This window comes from Astatotilapia calliptera, chromosome 9 (assembly GCF_964374335.1).
Source record: "Astatotilapia calliptera chromosome 9, fAstCal68.1, whole genome shotgun sequence".
Classification (NCBI taxonomy): domain Eukaryota; kingdom Metazoa; phylum Chordata; class Actinopteri; order Cichliformes; family Cichlidae; genus Astatotilapia; species Astatotilapia calliptera.
In genome coordinates, this window is record NC_137430.1 from 7,205,958 (window position 1) to 7,229,545 (window position 23,588).

At 43.5% G+C, this 23,588-nt stretch overlaps 1 long non-coding RNA gene across 2 annotated transcripts; it reads right to left on the bottom strand.

Annotated features, from left to right (window-relative positions):
* Nucleotides 1-18,892: 18,892 nt before the first annotated feature.
* On the bottom strand, nucleotides 18,893-22,058 carry LOC113029336 (uncharacterized). 2 transcript variants are annotated; one of them, XR_003273387.2, is made up of 4 exons: nucleotides 20,250-22,051; nucleotides 19,420-19,625; nucleotides 19,176-19,346; nucleotides 18,893-19,096 (listed from the first exon to the last, which is right to left on the bottom strand). It is a non-coding gene; the product is annotated as an uncharacterized LOC113029336 (long non-coding RNA). The 2 variants fall into 2 exon arrangements; XR_013911235.1 differs by having other exon boundaries at nucleotides 19,176-19,625; nucleotides 20,250-22,058.
* Between the last annotated feature and the right edge of the window lie 1,530 nt (nucleotides 22,059-23,588).

A 23,588-nucleotide genomic window follows, 5' to 3' on the forward strand; every position in this document is an offset into this window, starting at 1 on the left:
TGTTTACTATTAGCTTGTCACTTTCTCAGCTGGTCAATCACTTTACAGTCTTTGTGAGCTTTTGTGGCATTTTGTTTTTAATTTCTATTGTGTTTTATTCAACTTCCACTCTATTTTGTGTGAAGCATTTTTCTATTTGCTGCTGTTTTCTTAAGTTGCAGTGCATTTGACCTTTCAGGGCCACCGTACCTACTTGGAAAAAAGAGGGAGAGCATCAAACACTAAACATCAAAGTTCTAATGCAGGCTACAAACTGGGGCGTCAGCTCCCCGTTAGAGTAAACTGACTTTAACTTGTTGTATTTTTTTTCATTTATTTATTCAGAAGTAACCTGTAACTAGTCCTTGTCACATTTGTGCTACAACAATGTAATTTTCGTCAGTCAGTTGGCCAACTGTATCCCTGCCAGTCAGATGGTTTGGAGTGCAGGTGGTGTTCGCTGCTGTCTGCAATCCGCCAGCTGCTGACATTTAGCAGCAAACATCACATGTTAGAATGTTCACACAAATGTAAACACGCACAAGAAAGCATTCAAGCATAGACAAACACGGGCTCTCTGTGTTCCACCTCCGCATCGCAACCACATCACACACTAAAGCCAAGATAAAACTACCGCAAGGATTGTAGTGGAACGGCGCACACTCACGCTATGCTTTTCAGGCTCTTGGAAGAGAACCTGGGCTCCAGCCTAACCCGGTCCGCCGGTTCTGAACATGCTGCTGGAGGAAGACGGGGAAACGGCAACACAACTGGCTGTCATGGCTCCTAGACTGGATGCCCGAGAAAGGGTGATGAAAGGTATCCAGCGTGCAGCTACACACCAGTGGAAGGATGCAAAGTTTTTAGTCAGCCAGTCATGCCTCAGGCGTATTGTTCTGTTTTAGTTCTGTTTTGTGATACACCCAGAGAAAACATAACGTTACTCTGAGTGTAACTCGTTCACCTCTGTGAGTCAGTTCAATCCCGCTGACCGACGGTGACTAAGGCGCAGTAGAATTTATTTATTTACGTTCACGTGTGTTACAAAGAGCTCCGAAAGGTGAAGATGATTGAGAGAATTAGTGGTTGAGACTGTAGCTGGACCTCAAATGATAAATATATTTCAGGGGAACGTTTTGTTTGGTTCAGATGTCTAGGTGTTTTTCTTTTTTTTCTTCTCATTTCTATACCAATACAAAATACTGTTAGGCTTACTACTTTCTTATTTCTGAGAAAAGCTGATAGTGAAACTGTGCTGGCCTCAACCTGAAACTGCAGATTGGATGAAAATGTATTTCTATCCACTTTGTGTTTTATCTGACACCAGGACATGATAACCATTCAGGTTTCTGTGTGCACTAAGACAACCAGTTCTCCAATGTGCTGCATTGGAGAACTGGTTGTCCAAATTGCAAAACAACATGTTTTCTATCTAAAGCCATCCAGGTTTAGTTCTCCTGTTTCTGCTGTCATTGTTAATGACAGCCTCAAATTTCAGCCTCAACTCTCGCGGTACCGGTCCATGGCCCGGAGTTGGGGTCCGCTGGGTTAGTACATAAGACTGTGCTGCTGGCTCTAAAATGGGTGTTAGCAGAGGTAAATATAAGTACATAGAGTGGTTTCAAAGTGCCATTTAAATACTGGGCAGGATGTTTAGCACTGGAATGAGTAGACTTCTTAACTATGAACAAACTTTCACTGGATTGGATTATTAAGGCTTTTATTTATTTCCTGGTTAATTATTCGGCAGGAGATACATTAGCAAGGCCTCGGTACAAAAGTAGCAGTAATTCATTAAGGTTTAAACCCTGGTGGACTCTTACGTTTCCCTTCTTTTCCCCTTTATAATTAATGTTTAAATGCGTTTAACAGGATGCAACTTTAGCTCACTGGTTGAGTAGGTGTCCATGTGCCACATGGCTGAAGTACAGCAGCCAAGCTTTGAGTCTAAAGTGTGGTGCTGGACTCTGTGTCTTCTACTGCTCTCTCCCTCTCATTCCTGTCTGCTCTTCATTACCAAACAGTTGAATAAAGGGAAATTGCCCCCAAAATAAACTTAACACCAAAGAAACAATACATCACTATTTGGCACAGCACGGTGGTGCGATTATGACCACTGTTGCCTCACAGCAAGAAGTTCCTGAGTTTGATTCCACCACCTGGTGGGGCCTTTCTGTGTGGAGGTTGCATGTTCTCCCCATGTTTGTGTGGGTTCTCTCCGGGTACTCTGGCTTCCTCCCACAGTCCAAATACATGCAGTTAGTGGGGATAGTTGGTAATAGGTGCGACTGGTTGTCTGTCTCTATGTGTTAGCCCCGTGACAGACTGGCGACCTGTCCAGAATGTATCCTGCCTCTCGCTCTATGGTAGCTGGGCTAGGATCCAGTCCCCCTGCGACCCTGACGAGGATAAGTGGAAGAGACGGATGGACACCATTATCTGTTTCTCCATTCAAAACGGCTCCATGCTGTTGCTAAATCACACAGGTGTGGGATGTGTTATGCACAAATTTTTGTAATTTTTAAAACTTCAGCTCCATACCCATTAACCATGAGACTATGCAAGAGGGAGTTGTAGTTCTTTGAGAATGAGTCCTACTGATTTTGAAGGCTTTTAAAAAAAATAAATGTCCATGAGGCTAACAAAGGTTACTTTGGTGCTTGATTAGCTAAATTAACGCCATTCATCAGGTTGGGAAGATTGTAACTTCTGCCTGTGCTTGTATGAGTTTCCACCCACAGTACAAAAGCATACATCTTAGGTAAACTGGTGAGTCTACATTGAGTGTAGCTAAGGATGTGAGAGTGTGGGGCCATGTGTCTTGATTTCTTAGATCCGTGACGGGCTGGTGACTTGTCGCAGGTGTACTCTGCCTCTCGCTCTGTGACAACAGGGACAGACTCCAGCCACCCACACTCTAAGCTGGATAAGCTTTTAAGAAAATTGATTCTTATTAACATTCTGTTCTCATCAACCTCTGCTGTACTTTGTTTTCAGCGCTCGCTATAACAAAATAACTCATTAAACAGGTGCTTCATGTTGGTGTTATCAGCTGTGTCAGCTGGTGTAACTGTACACTCTATCATTGCTTTTTGCTCCTGCCTGCCAAAAAACATTTAACTTGTGAACTTAACAGCCAACAACAAGAGTATGTTAGTCGGCTCAAAGCAAACGGAGCCTGCTCGAAATCACTATTTTAATCCGTTTTTCAGGTTTTCCATCTGTTTCCTGGGAGTCTGCGGAGGCTTTGCAAATACTGGTTGTATCTGCCTGATGTTAGACGATAGCTTCTCAAGTTGAGTGTTGGGGACGGGGTACGGGTGTCTTTAACAAGTGGACACATGCTCAGACGATGTAAACAAGCTTCATGCATACTCGAGTTGTCACACACATATAAGCATGCTCGCACGCTCCTCACCTCTGTTACGGCTCACCTTCTGGTGCCTGCAGGACAGTTGGATGTGGGCCTTCATCTTCATCTAGTAAACATACACTCTCACTGTCGGGATGACACGCTTTCCAAAGTGCATGCTGAGTCTGAACGAATACGCGTGGACCCACAAATGAACGCTCGCGACACCCCACTGACAGGCGTACAAGTGCACACGCGCGCGACCCCCACAGAGGAAGTGAGATTAGCTTTTTTGCTGCTGCTGTAATTCAGTTACCCCTCACTGCCGGAGGCCAAATGGCGAGCAGGGAGTAGGATTCTGCTGTGTCTGTGCTTTGTGTGGCTGTCGGCTTGCTTATCCCTGCCGTACACAGGTGAGTGTCTTTTTGCATGCCTGTCTACTCAACCCCTCCACATCCCCCCTCCCTGTCTCCACACAGCCTCGACACAACCTGGGTGCCCCCTCGCTGCTAAGCTGCCGCCTTAAATCCACTATTGTGATGGGTAATGTGTGACACGCTTCCCCTTAGGAATATTACCATTGGCATCAGGGTGAAATCTCAAACTCTACAAAAGTGTTTGTATTCATAAAAAGGCCCTATTAGTACCTAAATTATCCAATCCAACTTTATTTAAAAATTACGACAGAGTCGAGCAAACTGCTTTCCAGTTAACAGACAGCAGTAAAATACACAAACACATTAATACTATGGAAGCAGTACTGAACAAATTGGGGAAAACATTTTCCTTCTCTGTTAGCTCCTTTGTTCTTCAGCTCACTAATGGTTTCTTTTTTTTAAAGCTTTTTTTCCCCTGTGTGGCTTTCAATTGTATATTAATTCCTTACATGACAACCTCCCGTCAAAGGGTTTATTTTGCATGTCAAACAGAGCCTGATTTTAGAACAGCTAGAGTAGCTTTGCATGATTCCCAGTTCAGAATAATCCTGCCTTATACTGTTCTTTGGTCTAGGCCTTTCCATTTAAATTTAAAACATGCCATTTTAGCTTCTCTCCCTCTAGGTCGCTCTCTAGTTACGCCAGCTTTAATCTTTATTCTGATTGGTCGGGGTTCTGTACTCCCAGTTCTGAACTATTGGTTTGTTCCAGTTCCTGGTCGGAATTTTCAAGCCCCTTCAACTAGGAATTTGTACTCGGAAAGCCAAAAGAAAACCCACCAATCCCGAGTTAAGAATTCAATCCAAGATGGGGGCAGCGAATGTAAACGGTAGTAAAATTGTAAAACTCGTAATCTATTTGTGACTCACTATAAATAAGCCATAAACAAAGCACTGATCAGGCTCTGTCCATGGATGTGCTACACTGACTTGTTCCTAATATTATAATATGTCCCTGATTCGACCATATTGGGAATATCTCCTGTCTATAACATCACAAAGATGTATAAGTGACACCAGTGAGGAAGTGCAGTATCCTGGATTCTTTCTAATTACGAGTACTGTGAAAGATGTCTGGATGTTTAGAAGTCTGTGGGAAAAGCTCGTGTCTCTTTTGATTCATGATCTCAGTAAACACTTTCCTGATGAGTTTATGGTCTCAATCACTAGTTTCAGTTCCTATTAAACACGATGTTCTTTTGGGAACGATTGTATTCCTGAGCGCTTCGGTGACTTATTTTGGCACATCATTATTTTATCCATTCGGTTGATTAGACCTGTTATTGCTGCTGACCTGTTTCAAATTAACTTTAAAGCATATTAACTTTTTGGCTCCTAATCACACTATACCGGGACTTCTCGATGCCGTGTGAGACTTAAAAAGAAAAAAAGATTAGCTTCATGATCTCAGACAGTGAAAGAAGGGCTGAGAGGGAGAAACTCGGGATGCAACAGTGGAGACAGAATCAAAGAGTAAGTTAATAAGGTGCAAATGAGTGAAGGTTTAAAGAAGAAGATGAAGGCGAAAAAGAGACAGAAACTGATTAGGAGTGGGTCGGAATTCAGCTTGAGAGAGTCTGCGAAAAAAGAAACTGCTCAGGTCTGACTTATCCATTTTTTAAGACGTAGAGTAAATGAGGCCCAGTTCAGAACAGGGTCTTTTCATATAAGGATTTACATTGTGTAACAGCAATATTAATGTATTGTCATTTTACTATTTAAGTAAGCTTTGTAGACACAGCAATAAAATGTTGATTTTTTTTTTTCATCAGCAAGTCAAACTGATCAGATTTCTATGAAGTCATGATAAATAAATTACCCATCAACTTTGAGGTCGGCTGGTCCTTGTGTCCACCTTGATACACCGTAGTAGCCGATGCAAGGGAGGGTTCGGCTACCTGTTATTGTACCCCTACAGCCGTGATCTATGTGGTGTGTTCGCTCTCGCCAACTCTGCCCCCAACAAGCTCAGTAAAAGCTGAAACCTAGGGTACGTTGGCACGGAGGAGGGATTTTTGGGCTGAGATTGTGGTGGCGACACCAACGGGGCCAACCAACAGATCACAGACGAGCGGTGGAGCCAGTGAGCGGCTGGCGTGCCAGAACCAACATCACTGAGCTGCAAAGTTGCAGTGCACACATACCTTGCATGTAGTGAGTCATGAGTGCGCACACGCATGTATTCACATGGTGGGAGGCAGCTGTCTGGCACAGGTTCACCACAATCCGGGGCTCTGCCTTCCCATCACCACGGACCCCTTGCCAGGCCAGGCTTGGAAAGAGGTCACATTCTCCAAGGTGTGTCTAAACAGAAATGACATGTGGATGTGCTGGCACGAGATGCCGCTCTCGGCTCTCTACCACCGCATCTCATGCTCCTGCCAGAAAAGCAGCCGTGGTTGTTTTCTTTCCCCCTCTTTTCTCTTCTCTTTTTCTTCTCCCTCCCTGTGAAATGCAGCCCGGTGCCAGAGAAAACAGAATCAGTGTTTGTTTTAATGGTTGTTCCATTCCTCAGGTTTATCCTGACTTAAAAATACCAGTAAAGTGGGGAGCGAGCTTGACAACTGGAATGATGCTTATGTTAATTTGGGTATGCTATTGCTTCTTTTGCCTGAGGAGTTCTCTCTGTCATCTTTCATTAAACAGCTTTTCTACTGACTGACATGTTTGTGGAAATGTATCCCCGTGACTTATTCCCTTCATAACATGACAGCATAGTATTTATGGTATACGATGTATCATCAGATCTTTCTCAGGGCAAACGTCTAATTACACACTGATGGACAGCTCTAATAACAAATGCATGAATTAGTAGAAGGTGTCAAAACACACGTATACACACTGTTTTACAGAAAGAGTAAGATTCAAAAAAAAAAAAAAACGGGAAAAAAAAGAAGATCTGTTCTGGAGGATGCTGGTGCTGGCCCGATTCCTGATTACTGCGAGCTGTATAATTTGTGAGTGACACCTTCCTGTGAAACAGGATGTCTCCATTTAGACTGAGGTGAGCGGCGCGCATTAAAGATCCCCTCCAGACATCTTTTAAAACATTTAAAAATACTTTGCTTTGAACAATAATCTGTCCGATATGGTATCAGTAGGTGGATGTGTTGCTGGGAGTTTATTTAAGTTGCTTTCTGGATTACGACTGGCTTCCAAGCTAGCTGTGATGTTATAAAATTGGACTTGTACATGCATGTGTTCAGCTCAGACTTGAAGTAAAGTTTTACAGATGCAAATGGAAAAAAAAAAGTAAAGCTTAGATTTTAAAAACTGTCTTTATAGTAAGTGCTGGATGTGATCATCACGTGTTGTGCTCTTGTCTGTTTGTCTTTGAAACAGCACAAGTGAGCACTCACATCGACGGAGCATGTGCTCTCTGGCCAGTCTTCTAGTTAGACACAACATGATGCCCTATGCCTAATATTTTGTTGGTTCCCCTTTTGTTGCCAAAGCAGCCCTGACCCATCGAGGCATGGACTCCACTAGACCCCGAAGGTGTGCTGTGGTATCTGCACCAAGATGTTTGCGACAGATCCTTTAAGTCCTGTAAGTTGTGAGGTGGGGTCTCCATGTTTGTCCAGCACAGTCCCACAGTTACTCGATTGGGTTGAGATCTGGGGAATTTGGAGCCAAGTCCACACTTCAAACTCATTGTTGTGCTTCTCAAACCAATTCTGAACCCTTTTTGTTTTGCGACAGGCTGCATTATCCTGCTGGAAGATGCCACAGCCATCAGTGAGTACTGTTTCCATGAAAGGGTATACATGATTTGCAACAATGCTTCGGCAAGTGGTATGTGTCAAAGTAACATAGATGGCAGGACCCAAGGTTTCCCAAAATCGCCCAAAGCATCACGCTGCCTCTGCCAACTACCTTCTTCCTGCAGTGCAAATATATGAAATATTTAAAAATAAGCTCTGGTATAGTTTCTTAAAATTCCTGAAAAGAATCCAAAAACAGCTGCCATTTGATTTCAGGGGCTTGATGTTCTTCAATTTCAATTTCAATTTGATTCAATTTTATTTTAAAAACACCAAATATAACCATAGAGTGACAACCCCAACAATCAGATTACCCTCTATGTCCAACTCCAGGCCTCGAGGGCCGATGTCCTGCAGGTTTTAGATCTCACCCTGGGCCTCAATCAAATGATTAGTTCATTACCAGGTCTCTGGAGAACTTCAAGACACATTGATGAGGTAATTTAACCATTTAAATCAGATGTGTTGGATCAAGGACATATCTGAAACCTGCAGGACACTGGCCCTCGGGGCCTGGAGTTGGACACCCCTGCTCTATATGCAACCACTTGGCAACAGTGGGAAGGAAAAACTCCCTTTAACAGGAAGAAACCTCTGAGAGGACTAGGCTCAGAGAGGGGCAGCTATCTGCCATGAGCAGTTGGGAGTGATAGGCTGTGGAAGCTGGAAAAGAGCCAGAGAAAAAGAATAACCAATGATTAAATGCAGAGTGGTGGAGTCCCGGCATAAGGGAGGAGTCAGGGTCACCTGATCCACCTCTAATAATAGGAATGTTTAAAGCCTAATCTTAAAAGCAGGATGTTGGATATTATCAATATTAATATTGTGATATTCATATAAATCATTAAATGTGGGATATTTATGGAAATTAGAAGAGACATGAACCAAAACAGTAAAGCTGTAATCCTGACAATCAAAATAATGAGCTGAAAAAATGTATCCATCGTTAACAGACTTTTTGAAAACGAGACATAAAAAAACTCTTGCAGGTTTAAAAGTCTAACACCAGCAGAGTTTAATGTGTTTCTGGATAAAATATTCCTGCTTTGAGATTTTAAAATGGTAAAAAATGTCAGGGATATCAAGTCAACCTAAAATTTGGAAGCCTAAGAGAAGCAATCCTGCTTTTCAGGGAACAAATTAACTGCTTCGAGAAAAAACATTCAGTACAATTAAAATAAGTAACATCTTAATTCGAAGTCGCTCAAGTCCAACGCTGCTGCTGTGCTTTCCCTGCTGATAAGCTTTTTAAAGCTGACAGCGCAGGATCACAGCTATCTGGTGAATGGAAATGCGATGAAAGCTACCCACACTCAGCGGATTGCTTTGGCTTGCATCATTCTGCATCCCTGGCTGAATTAGTGCTTACTAGGTGGTAATAAAACAACTCTAAGCTGCAACATTGAGTTCAGGTCGAAAATGGCTCAGTACAGTGCGCTGGGAAACTACACTTCTAAGTCTAAGGCGTGTCCAGGTTTGTCGCAGAGCTGATTAAACTCAAACATGTCCTGTTTTTGATCGACTGCCGCCCTGGAAGAGAGCGTGGAACATCACCTGGATCTAGTTTGCACTGACAAATCAAACCCATTTGTGGTGGGTGGGCAGGGAGTTAACCAAAACAGGGACTTTAATCATTTTATGTATGGTAGGAGTTTATAAGTTTTAAATATACATTTATGTGTTCTGGCCCTTATAACTGAGGATAAATCACAGCAGTGATCAGGCTGTGGAAAGGACACAGACACACACTGAACACAGCAGGCCAGGTAGCACGCTGAGCTCAACACAAAGAACAGGGATGAGGTCCCTGGGGACAACATGGAAGTGGACAGGATCAGGTTTGCAGTGGACTTACAGTATGTGTTTCAGAGGATTGCAATGCACGCACAAACTGAAAGGTGAGATGTCATTTGATGCCAGACTATAAATATGATTGTTTTTATTGGCAGTATGGTAGCATTAAATAGCGTGTGATTGCTAGTTTAATCAGAACATGATGGAATAAACTCTGTAGAGCAGTTATGGATTTAAAGATTTCATTTGGCAGCTGCACAGTCGCTGAATTCGTTTTTAAATACACAGTCATATTGTTTATCTGTTTGTGACAGCTGCACTGTCCACCTGCAGATTATCCCCTGAGTCCATTAGCTGTATGTATGGACCCGAGACAGAGAAGCTGCACATTTGTGAGGTTGTGTCAGTATGTCATAATAACCGCACCATTAAAGGTGCACCCTGATGAGACCCAAAAACCAAACATTCAAGCATCACCAGCCCCATCAAGATCACCCGAGTCACTGGAACACAAACATTATAACAAAGAGCGTTGATGATGAGAACTCGCGAGCCCAGAATCCCTAGTCTGGAAAACAATAGTAAAGACCAATAAGCCGAGAACATCAGTGTGCTGTGTGAGAAACATGTATGAAAGTCTGCACGGAGAGCTAGTGTCCACCAGCACAGCATCACAGATGTAGTAAGGACCCAGAACACTGCAGAAGCTGAGGGACACCGAACAGACCCGAAGCCCAAGCGGGGCACCGGCCAGCACGACCCAGGCGCCACAGCCCACCCCCAAAGGCCTCAGACCCCGACCAATCGTGGAAGCGAGAGGCACTCACCCCAACCCAGTGAGCTGGGTGAAGGGACGGGACAGTGGGCACGGAGGGAATGCATCACACAGGCCAACACAATACATGTGTCACGGTCTGCGGAGACAGGCTGTGTGGTGCTGTGTGTGATGGACCCAGGTGCGTACACAAGTGAGTAGACGGGAGTGAACTTAACAGAAAGCGAGCCTTTATTATGGCTGAAGACAAAGTGTACAAACAAAGCAGGGATAGCGTGACTAAACTAGACTATAACTAAACTGGGAAAACTAGTACTGTGACAAACTAAGAAGACTCAGAGACTATGGTGATAACTGCAAAGACTGACCGTGAAAACATGGAGGTGGGAACACAGACGACGCGACACAGACTGAATGAATGAAACACGGAGACTAAATACACATAAGGGATGATCAAGGGAAGTGGAAACACATGAGGGGAACAGATGATACACATGAACCTAATGACAGGACTGGGAAAGTGAAACTACATACACTGACATTAGACACAGACTTTCAAAGTAAAACAGGAAACATGGGGATTAGACGTGACCTGAACTGAACATAACCACACAGACATGACGCATGACAGGTAGACGCACGGACCAGGGAGCCTGAATACAGGAGGAGATGACACAAACAACTAAGAAACAAAGGACTAAACAGCAACCTCGAAATTAACTAGATGAACTAAACTAGGGCACAAATGAATACCAAAATATATAAGAACTCAAACACTGGGTCACAGACCCAGCCCATGACAACATGGGAGGCAGATCAAGGAAAAGGGAAGGGTGGGGAGCCAGAGTGCCAAGTCAGACAGAACTGGCAGGATCTGGCAGTCTCCCCTGACATATCCTGCATTAATCCAGCCCCGCCCGGGCGGTCGACGCAGCCCCCACCCCCAGGACTCACACCAAGCTGGACCAACCCAAAAGCAGTTTTTTAGTTTTTTAAAAAATTGGATAAATATATATTTAAATCATGTATGTTATCCAGCTTCCTGATTGGGGACATCTATAAATTCTTAAAGTTAATTAAGCACATTTTCCTCATGCCTGATTGGTGTGAGCCCCACCTATAAGTGGTTTAGTGAGTTGCATTAAAATTGATGGAAGGTGGAACAGGAGAAAACGAGGCAGTCGCAGATAGTCCGACCACCATCCCAGACCACCCTCACCACTTACAGTGAGTCGTATTCTGCTCTGCATCAGTATAGTTATGACTCGTATGTGTCAGTGTCAGTGCACTAGTGCTGTGGATTAAAAGAAGCGAGACAGGTGCGGTCATACCAACCCGTTGAGAGATAGTAAAGAAGAGGCAGAGTCATTGACCCCCCATCCTCCCGCAGACCCACAGATCCGGCACCCAGAGGAGTCTCTAGCCCGCCCCCACCAGCGGAAGAAAGAGGGCAGCCCAGAGCATCCACCCGGGAATCTCCAGAGAGACAGAAAGTAACCGATGAATTATGACCGGCGGTTACATCTCCTGCAGTAGTTGCGGTCACAGAGGCGAGGCAGAGGAAAGCAACCAGAAAGGGGTGGAGCTACAGAGAAATCAGGGAGGGGGTGAAAACAAGCCCACCAGACCCACGGCTGGGCCCGTACGTGCAAACTAAGCACAGTCGGCCAAATCAAACTTAATAAATTTTTTAAGGAGGCAGATACTCTTTTCACTAATATTTCTTCAATTGGTATTATTCAACCAGTGATTAATGCTAAGTGATTGCTTGATTTTCTAATAATAAGTATTATTTTCTTGGCAATGGCTGAAGCAGTGAGTGTGGGTTTAGCTCTTTTGGTTGGAAGACTAATTGCAGTTGTCTCACTGAGGAAGCACAAATGAGGAGATAGAGGAAAGCTTTTGAGTTGTTTCAAGCCACGGGTGAACACACTCATAGCTCACTGTAAGGTGGTAGAGAATATTTTGGCTGTCTAATCCAAATCTTTGGAACAGATTAGAGGCTGACATGAACTTTTACCATGAAAGATGTGATGAAGACGTGAGATTCCTTTCTGCTCCCATGTTGTAAAGTGAAGTGTTGCTGTTAAACTGAAAATCTGGATTGTCCCAAATGAGTGAGAAAGCACAGGGTTCAATTAAGGAACTGTATCCACACAATGGCTGAAAAAGGAATTAGGTTACTACGTTTGTCCTGGAATACTAACTCTAAATAGTTCACCAAGTCAGTCACTTTGTTTTTTCTGTAGTCATATCACCAAAAAGTTCACATAAAGCTCTCTGGTACAGGAAAAAGTCTGTCTAAAACTCACATTCACCCACTAACTCAACAGTTATGTCATTAACCTGTCTTTTCAGGAAAATTTTGGCCTTTTAAATTTCAATTTTATTTAAATTGAAACGATGCACCTTCTGTTTTCTTCACCACTTACGGTCATCACAGTGGAGCTTCTTAGCCACGATCTTCAACTAGGCCATCAGAGATAAATGGTTTAACTGTTCTGACTGTGAGGCTATAACAGAAACAACAGTAACACCTAAATTTCATAAATGGTACTAAAGTACAGTTTACATTTACAGTAATAGGGTGACCGTGTAGTGTCCACTCCATGGACAAAGACTTAACACTTTTTTAACATTTAGAAAAACATGTTAATTATCTTCTGGTTTCATTGTGTGATTTATGATTTGAAGTTATTTTCAAAGGCCTTTATTTTTGGGGTAAATAAAGGCCTGCTGAGCAAGTGCTTAAAAGAAGTGTACAGACTTCATAAGACACAAGGTTTAACACAACATTACCACAAACGCCAACCTGTTGGTGGCAAAGCTGAGGGACGACATATCCTTGGAGTAGAAGTGGCTGACCAATCAACTGCCAGCAGCATGGCTAAAGTCATCCAGAGAATGATATGAACCCTGCATTGCGGACTGCATTCTTTCTGCCAACACATAACATTTTATTTTGAGTCCCTTGACAGAGAAAGTTTGGAGCAGCTTGTAGGTCAAACATTTTATCAGTCAGATCAGACCGCCAGCCTGTCCATGTCCTCCTCTGACTGATTTTGTTCAGCTGTTCACTACTCAAAGTAAGTCCTTATTAGCCTCTTTTATTAAATGCTAATTACGCTTCAGACATCAGCCAGATGTTTGCACACTGCAGCTCTCGTGCTCTCCAGATAGCAGCTGTATGTGTGTGTTTGCGTGTGTGTGTGTGAGAGAGAGAGGAGGTGGGATATTAAATGAGTCTCTTAGTCACCTGAGATTGAACTGTGCCATAACAGTGATGGAAATGTGCTGTTAGGGGGCTCAGAGCGTTCAGCTTGTCTCCTCATCACTCTGCAGCGTGGCTGAGGACTTGGACAGGGATTACACACTTCAACATTTGGAGATGAACTAAAGAGAAAAGTGAGGTGTTTTTGTTTCCCCAGCTTTGGGGTTTGGAGAGCCCAACACTGAGGCAGCGAGTCCTAAGGCTGAGTCACTCGCTCCTCTTGGTTACACTTTGTGTTTGTGTTTGGGTCCCTGTTTGTCTCAAATTACACACCTGACACCCCCCCCCCCTTCCCTTCAAAAAAGAAAGAAATTCTGACCAGTACGTGTTTTCTTTATGACACAAGCAACCTCTTCCTGCTCCGTAAATCCAAAAATCCACCTCTGGCTTACAAGTGTAGCAGAAAATAACTTGTGCAGCGAGCTGCTGAACAGAAAGCAGGCACAGCCATTGTGTATGTCAGTGGAACTGAGCTGGAATTTTAGCGAACTCCCCTTCACTAAACTACCACCACCCAGCATGCAGCCAGCTCTGCCTTCATCATCACCCACCTGGTTAGCAGCACCCACCCCCGCCCCCTCAAACATCAACTCGTCTGCTCTCCACAGCAGGCTGCCAGGCTGGGCCACAGGATGGAGGAGCAGGAGGAGGATGGGAGTGTGTTTGTTGGTGTTGATTAGAGGATCAGATCTCTAATGATGCCAAGTGGTGGTGGTGGTGGGAGGGCAGTCTCTTGACTCCGGTCCAAAGGCTTTCGATTTGAAGGTGTGCTGAACACTTGGAAAAGCGCACACACGAATACACGTAATGATGAAGAGCGTGGTAGGGGAGCAGCTTTAAAAAGATACTTTTGATTGATTGGCAGATTCTTCACGCAGCAGCTACACTTCTTTACCCTGGTGAAGGGAATAAGTTGACCTAGACCTGTGCTTTGAGCCATCAATTGCAGAGGGAAAAGAAATTATACACAGGATGTAGCATACACAAGCTGGAGCCTCATAAGAGGGAAATGAATGCCAACATCTCACCAAGCACCACGTAAGTTGTTTTTTTGGGTTAAATCTGGAGTCAGCCAGTCATCAACCTTTATTCTATCCAAAAACTGATTTTTGAATTTTGATATATAACGTAGAGCACAAGGAGTGCAAATGAGTCATCCATGACTTGTTATAACAGCAGTAGAGCAGCTAAATCTATATACCACACAATGTGACGCGAACAAATCACCTAGGTACTGTTATACATGTGCTGGTGGTCAGAAAGTAGAGGTTTTTATGTAGAAGTTGGTTGGCAGTAGTGGAGATACAGGTTGGTAGAGGTCAATCCCTGGCCAGGGATTGACCTCTACCAACCTGTATCTCTTTGGCATGCACTGCCAAAGTATCCTTGGGCAGGAAACTGAGCCCCAAGTTGCATCCATCGATGTGTGAGTGTAAGCTAAAGCTCTGAGGTGTAGAGTTAAAAAGGACCTAAGTGAATGAGGCGTATTGTAGAGCAGAAAAGTGCGATATAGTGGTACAAACCAGCCAAGTGTCCCAGTAGCTACCAATGAATATGGGCTCTGACGGTGTCCCACTCTGACCACTGAGCCACCAAATGTGGAAGAAAGTGGCAATCTTGCCCCCTGCCTGGCCTCAGTCAACTGGTGCACAAGTGTCAACTTCAACAGGGACTTCATTACACTGTTACTGTTTGTGGCAACAGATGGGAAATGCTGAAATAAAGAAAGAAGGATGTGGTTCTTCAGAGCAAAAGATTGCTGATTGGAGAAACCAATCTGCACATTGTGAAATGGTATCATAACCACTCAGTGACTCCTCTAAGGAACTACTTTGGAGTACCGAGTTGGTGACGCTGAGAGGTGGGACAGCAAGCAAAGGCAAGGCAAGTTTATTTGTATAGCACAATTCAACAACAAGGTGATTCAAAGTGCTTTACAGAGACATTAGAAACAAAAACAAATAAAAAGCATGATTTAAAATTGATTAAAACAAACAAGCAAACAAACTAACTAATTAACAAACAAACAAAACAAACAAACAACAGTATATAAAATCAAAACAGATAAAATCAGAACAGTAGATAAAATCTGTAGTTAAATGTAAGTTTTGAAATTTAAGCTTAAAGTGTGGATTTGGTGCTTTATTCAAATGCAGCTGAGAACAGGTGAGTCTTCAACCTGGATTTAAATAAACTGAGTGTTTCAGCTGATCTGAGGCTTTCTGGGAGTTTGTTCCAGATATAAGGAGCATAAAAGCTGAATGCAGCTTCTCCGTGTCTGGTTCTGACTCTGGGAACTGATAAAAGACCGGATCCAGATGACCTGAGGGATCTGGAAGGTTCATACTGGGTCAGGAGGTCACTGATGTATTGTTGCCCTAAACCATTCAGAGCTTTATAGACCAGCATCAGGACTTTAAAGTCTATACTCTGACAGAGAGGGTAATCACCTGGTTTCCCTGCCCTGCTGTGATTAGGTGGTGGGGATCTGCTTGATTCCTTGATTGCACTGTGGCTGATATTCCACTTGCTGGATATGACCGTTGTGATAGAGGGGCTGATAATATGCTACCGCCTTGGTAATTTCTCACACTTGAATGTTTCAGATCATCAAAATAATTGTAATATTAGACAAAAATAACCCAAGAAATACAAATTTCAGTTTTTAAATCATGATTTCATTTGTTAAGGGGAAAAAATAAATTTAATAACTTTTTGTGCAACCCTGTTAATCACAGTTAATTCATAACTTAATATATCAACATGGCTCCCAAAAAGTACCCCTCACCCCCAGACGGTTGTGCCAGATGGCTACCCCTGAGCCTGGTTCTGCTGGAGGCTTCTTCCTGTTAAAAGGGAGTTTTTCCTTCCCACTGTCACCAAAGTGCTTGCTATTAGGAGGGTCATCTGACCATTTAAGTTTTGTCTGTATTATTCTAAGGTCTTTACATTACAATATAAAGCGCCTTGAGGCAACTGCTGTTGAGATTTGGCACTATATAGAGAAAACTGAATTGAAAAAATGTAACCAAATAGAGCATAATGTATCGCAGAATATATGGTCACATCCTACCTAGCATAAACTCACTAAAAAACACTTATAATGTTGATGTGGGCATTTACACCCAGATGTTCTTGAAAACTTTGTGAACTCCTGATGTAAATAATGACTTATGGTGACAGTAAATGCAAACAGTAATTTTGTAAACAAGAAAACCAAATGGGGGAATCTTCAAATGAAGGACTTGAGTTATGTAAAGTCCTTGTTCACACACTTCCTCCAGGAAATTATGACGTTTATTTAGGCCCGATTCTGTTTTGTCAGTCTCTTCAATTCATCTTCCAAGTAGCTGATATTGTTCCATTATACTCTTTCATAAATACTATAAAGTGTGCAGTGGGGGAGCGGTGAGTATTTCAGAATAAAACTTGTCAAGTCTCTTCTTTTTTAGAAAGATTTTCACCATCAAACTGAAAAAAAAAAGCTTATAATTACCCACATATGTCTGTCTGATGTCCCATCTATTACTCGGAACGTGTGCAGAGGAAGTCCAAACCTGTGGAATGAAGTCTAAACTCCTGTAGATCTCATAATGTGGTGTGCAGTCCCCTTCTTTCTTCTCCTCCAGCTGTGGAGCTTCAGGTAGTACAGAGCCTCCATCCAAGCCTTTAAAAGAGATTGTCCAGGTCTGGTCAGGAGACAGGGAAGAGATGCAGTGAGTGAGGGCGACCTGAGGCACGTGGCTACGCTCCACATTATATAAATCCACAGCACTTTTATGGGCTCCATCAGGGTAGAGATCTAAATCTGGGTTAACAAGCAGAGCTTACCGCTAAGAGTCCAGGGCACGAGAAAAGAGAGAAAAAGTCTCCTGTCTGAAACTCATTTCCCATAAATCATCTCGGTTCACACTCTTTGAAGTGGCTTTCTTAGAGTTTGGACAGGAAGTGTCGGGCTTAGGGGTTTTTTTCCAACCCAAAGACAGAGAGGGGAGGAATGAGGAAAGGAAAGGCAAGGAAAGGAAAAACAAGAGAGGAGGAACACATATGTGCTGTGATGCTCAGAGCAAGTAGTAATCCACACATAAATAGAAACGCTGCGCAGCATGCAGAAGAATATGTGCTAAGCCCGGTTTGGACTCTCATTGTTTGCTGCTTGTCATCTTCTGCGGATGCAGGAGAGGAGGAGGAGAGGGGAGGAGTGGCGCGGTGTAGGCTCCCTGCCAAATGCAAATATTGTGGAATAAATGGCGGTAAAGCTCAACCGTTGCCACTTTGCACCTAAGCCTGTGTTGAATTAACACTGTTATCATAAACAAAACATTATGTTAACGCGGCAGCGGGCTGAGCATCGACAGATGGGTAAGAGCATTAGGGAGATACCCGCCAAAGGGTGCTTTTCACCTCCTGTTTGGGCTATTACAATTCACAGGCGAGTCATGGCTGCAAAAGCGCCCATGGCATATGGCCCAGTAAATATTGACTGATATTTTAATTACCCTCTGCATAATCTAATAATTAATCACAAACATTACAGTTTCACCTTTACCCGGTGCCGCTTTTAAACAGGCACAGTCACTTTCTGTGGATTAAGAGTTTTTCATATTTTTAATGTGGCGGCATGGAGCAACACTCTCCTAATGAAATGCCTTCCGGTGCTTTCATTGAATATGTTTTTCTCAGCAAATGTTTCTCTCATCATCTAATCAAATGTTTTCTTTTCTATCACAGTCTACATCTGAACACATATTTGTGGATTTTAGGGCACATTTTACAAATCCGACTGGCTTTCACATGCTTGAAAATAATATTCCCCTGAATTCTATATCCAGGCTGGAGAGACTGGAATTGGACCCAGGACCCTGTGGACCTTCTTCAAAGCGGCCTAAAAGGGAAGCAAACCAGCTCCTAATGACAGACTACATTATGTTGATGAACCCCAAACAGAGGCCTCCATTGCTTTGCAAGTCTATTAGAGAGAGCTCTAGATTTCTGCCTTTTCTGTGCTTGAACCGCAACAGGTTTCAGGTCATGACTGCAGACTGTATATAAAAAATGGAAGTAGCACCCATTGATTTTGCAATTCCACATTTAAAAAAGTCAACACTACCACCATGGTGGGTTTATGGCTTCCACCATGGTTTTATTATTACTGTCTTTTCAACGTTGGAGTTTATTTAAATAAATCCTGCATGTGTATCCTGCAGTCTGGAGACTGACTTGCGTTTAGAGCCAGGGCCAAGTGGCCACCTGAGGAACTGCACGGATGTAGCTGCAGATCTGCATCTCGGACAATTAGCAAAATGTAGGCTCATTTAAAAGCTGGCACAACATTTGAGCGCATTATTTTATGAAAGCAATATTTTCTTTGTAACTGCAGAGATGCATAAAGTTGAAAACAACAGTTTTTTTAACAGATATTTCTTGTTGTCTGAAACAAGCACACAAGCTTACTGTCACGGCTCAACGGCACGAGGGAACAGGGATGGACACAGGCGCAGAAACCAACCCGGAAGCGAGGTGACAGAAAACAAATGATTTATTTCCGCCCACAGGTAAACAAAGGTGAAACACAAAGCGACGCCACCACACTAGTGGCGCGTAGGATTCGTCGGTGATAATGAGGGCGACCTAGACACCTCTAGGAGACGGCTGGACAGCGGGGACAGCGGGGAGGTAGAAACAGGACTAGGTAGGGGCCGGGGGCACTGGAACAAGAGGAGATCTGGAACAAGAGGAGATCACGATCAGAGGGATCCAGCAGACAACCAATAATCCTCCGCAGTTGAATTGAATTGCCTTACTTGGTTTCAGATGGAGGGGACAGGTGGAGCGGAAAACCCGGAAGCGGTCGAGGCGTGGGGAGGCAGGCAGGTGAGCGGTGGGCCGGCAGGCCACGTTGTGTAAGCAGCTGGCGGCCCAGGTCCAGGAGGACGGGAGCGAGGGGAACAAGATCTCCACTCCGGGTGCTATCGCTGAGGACAAGAAAAGACAGGTCAGTCATCACACGGCGTTAAGACAAGGTTTAGGATGCTCCACTGAACTAACATGGGAATAGCAGATACTCAGGCGATGAGTGGTTGAGAGCGCAGGTCTGATATACCGCTGGCACGATTGCTCACAGGTGGTCAGCCAGGGAGGGGCAACCGGACTCCGCCTAAAGGAGGAGGAGCCGCTGTCTGAGACCTGCAGGTGCCCCACCAGACCATGACACTTACTCTATCTACACTGCTGCGAAACAGTCATTGGCCCACCTTAAAACATAAATTAATTGTCATTAATCACTTCTTTTCTGTTGACTCAATAAATGTAACTTTTTGTGATAGCTTAAATCATCATTTAGAAAATACATTTTCTATTTACTCAGGCTATTTTGGATTAATATTAAAATTTGAAGGAATGCTTTTTCCCAGCACTGTAAGACAGCATTGTCCTCTGGGTAAAACGCTGCCTATGAAATGTGCTCAAAATCCCCAGACTTAGCAGCAGGGTTTTTTTTTATTGAGTTTACTGTGACACATAAATGTTTAACGGGGCTTTTGGAACATTTCAGTCCAAATAAAAACATTTAACACACGTCACAGGAAGCTGATGAATGATGATGTAAGTTGGGAAAATGTTCTAGTGCATAAAATCATCAGGAGGCAAGAAAAGTCTAAATATTTGGCCAATCAGAAAAGAGAAAATACAGGAGGAGTTTCAAACACTGACACTGCACTCATTTTTCCACAGTACAACAGGAGCATCTGAGTGTGCTGCATTCATGTCTTGCATTCTGTAAAGGGGTCGTATGCAAAGAAAAGCTGGTGGAGCTAAGCTCAGAAACTGGGCTTGGAGTCAAAAAACGAGATACAACACCCTCGTGCACACACACACACCTGCAGGGTGCACAGCAGCATCCCACTGTCTTCCAGGAGACACAGAGGGGAGGGATGTGGAGGAGCGGGTGGGTGGATATGCACCGGGTCGCCACATCAAACTCCTCGCAGGCCAGAGGAGTTCAGAGCAGGCATGTGTAACACAGCGATTCAGCATCCAGCAACTTAGCATGCAAGAGAGGGCGAGCAGATGAAAACCAGCGAGAAGCACGCAGAGCCTTGCCAATCTTTTCGGAGAAGGCGGCAGCTTCTTCTTCTTCTCCTCGCTCTTGTTGCTGTTTCTAGGCAGGCTGTTAAAACATTGAGTAACACATTTGAGCAACAGTTGGATGGGTGGAAACCTGCTGTGTATATTGTTCTACTGTGATTGCATGAAATTCCCCTCTAATTGCTCTTGTTCCTCCACACAGGCCAACAGCTGATATTGAGAACATCTGAGAGCTCTTAGTGTGTGTGTGTGTGTGTGTGTGTGTGTTTATGTGTAGAGTTGGAGGACAGCCTGGAAAATTAGGCAGCAATGTTTGACAGGTTGGACAGCTGATTGTAGCTTTCACCTGCGACTCGGTGTAGGTGGGCATAGAGGGGTCCATAAAGGTGCCATATGGAGACCATACAGACCAAAAGTGACAGGAGACTCTGACAGACGTGCCCCTGACTTCATTTAAAGACATACATCTGATCTTTTTCTTCTGAACAATGCTGTGCTGAGGATTATCATCTTCGTAGTTTTGGAACGTTTCCTCTTAATTTGTCTTTGGAAGATGAAAAAAGTAAAAGCCTGAAAAGAAACGCAAAGACTTAGTTTGGCATGAGAGTGCTGCACCACCCACAGAAAGCAGGTCCTGGGTTTGAGTCCCCCATCTGGTCCCTGTGTAGAACGACATAGCGTTTGACAACTCTAAATCATCTCTCTCTGTGACAGGCTGCCAGGTCGCCCTCTGTGGCAGGATAACCCCCCCCCAAAAAAGAAATCTGAAAAAAAAGAATCTGAACTGGATAAGAGTTACAAAAAATATAATGCATAATTTTTTCCCTCCTGTTTCTAATAAACTTCCATTGTGCGCATGACATAATCTATGCTTACACAATGACAACCTCTGTGTCGAGTTGTCATTGTGTAAGCAGCTCTATTTAGGTGAAAGTAGCATCACCAGACTGCAAACAAAGTATTGCCTCAGAATCCTAAACCTTCAGAATCTTTAGCATCAGCGTCCTCGGTCAGTCTCAGCCCTCTTTAATAATATTAACAGAAACTAAGGTGACAACACTAATTTAGGGCTGGCTGTGGCTCGGGAGGTAGAGCAGGTCACTTGCTAAACTGAAGGTTGGTGATTTGATCCTTGGCTGCTCTCTGATGTGTTCATCGGAGCAGGAAAGTTAGATAGAAAGCACTCAGGTGTAGGAAAAAACTGCTCAGTAAGACTAGAGCTATATGCAAGCACATTACATGATGTAGTACAAGACCACTTTGCTTCCATTTAAACTCAAACTGTGACTGAACCTTCAGCTACAGCTGAGGCCAAAGAGCGTCAGGAACGCCTCACTCTGTTGTTAGAAAAATATAAAATGGCAGAAAAACTGTCTGAAAGGAAGAAATAATAACTTCAATTGCCGTCCTCTGATCAGACAAATGACTGGACGAGTCACATGCTGGCTTTAAAACTTTGGGAACCTCTTCTTTAACTCCTTTCTATAATATTTGAGCACATCCAAGTCTGCAGACCCAAGAGTTTCTGTACTCATAGAAACTTGTATTTCACTGCCCTCTGCTGGTTGATTAAGAACGGTTGACACTCTGGTCTCACACAGTCCAACACCACTCTGAGTTCTGATTTAAGAGTCTTAGCTTGGTATGCATAACAATTTTGAGACCTCTTCTGAAAGAAGACATGACACCAGAGGTCAGTTAATAAACAACAATATTTAACAGAAACAATTCATTTTTCTTTGAAAATATTCCTTTTGAAACGTCTTGATGTATTCTCAATCATCCAGGTAAGTAAATCTCCAAAAGTTGATTCTGTTCATCTGGACGTAGCGTTTTGTGGGAGAAACGTTTCGTCACTCATCCAAGTGACTTCTTCAGTCTCAGCTGACTGCAGGTTTCCCCAAATCTTATAAACAGTACATTTGCATAATGACTGAAACCAGCCCACTGAAGGAACAATGGGCTGGGAGGTCAATAATGGAGGACATCTAAAAGCTGACGTGTACCGTAAATCTACACATACGGATCAGCATTTAAGGTTTGACTCTCATCATCCACTGGAGCACAAACTGGGTGTCATCAGGACGCTACAACACAGAGCGAACACCAAAACGTTTCTCCCACAAAATGCTACGTCCAGATGAACAGAATCAACTTTTGGAGGTTCCTTTTGAAATTTACTATTTAATGATGGCGGAAGTGGGTCCTTGGTTCAAATCCACCTACTGGCTGGGTTTTGTCTGTGTTCTCTCTGGCTTCCTCCCATAGATGTGTATTTAGTGAACTTGGAGCTTTTACATTGCAGATAGGTGTAAATGGTAAATGGACTGATTCTTATATAGCACTTTTCTACTCTCCCGGAGTACTCAAAGCGCTCTATACAACATGCCACAATCACACCCATTCTCACAAGCATTTTCTCTGTACTTAGCGCTTTCTGACTACATTCACACACACATTCATACTTCGATGGAAGCATCGGAGAGCAACTTGGGGTTAGTATCTTGCCCAAGGATACTTGACATGCAGACTGGAGGAGCCAAGGATCGAACCACCATCCTTCCCATCAGTAGGTGACCTGTGAATGGTTGTCTCTGTGTTAGCCCTGTGTCACATTGGAAACCTGTCCAGTGTGTTCCCCACCGTTCATCCTATGGCAGCTGGATCAGGCTTCACCCGACACAGACTATACGCAGTCCTGTGAAAAAGTAATTTCCAAAGATCATAGTAATTTGATCTTTTAAAAAAAAAAAATTTTTTTATTCTTTTTTAACAAGCAATAAGTGGTAATCACTGTAATGAAATCAGTTCACTATAACAATCAAACGATGGAAACTAGTTGGAACTAAACTGACTTCTCAGCTAAAAGGCTTTTATTTATTTATTTTTTTAAAATCACAGTTTACTCATTTATGCATGAAGGTAGGTCCTCTTTGTTCAAACAGAGAGGCTGTGAGCTTCAGAGTAAGCATGGAGCCAAGCTGCACCCAGCAGGTGAGAAGCTCCATAGAGCAGATACTCCTCACATGACCGCTGGTCAGTGCTGGGCCCAGATACAGGCATGAATCGATGCCCGGCTTTAAATCCAAAAACCACCGTCACCACACAAAAGTGAACGAGCTCTCCCTGTG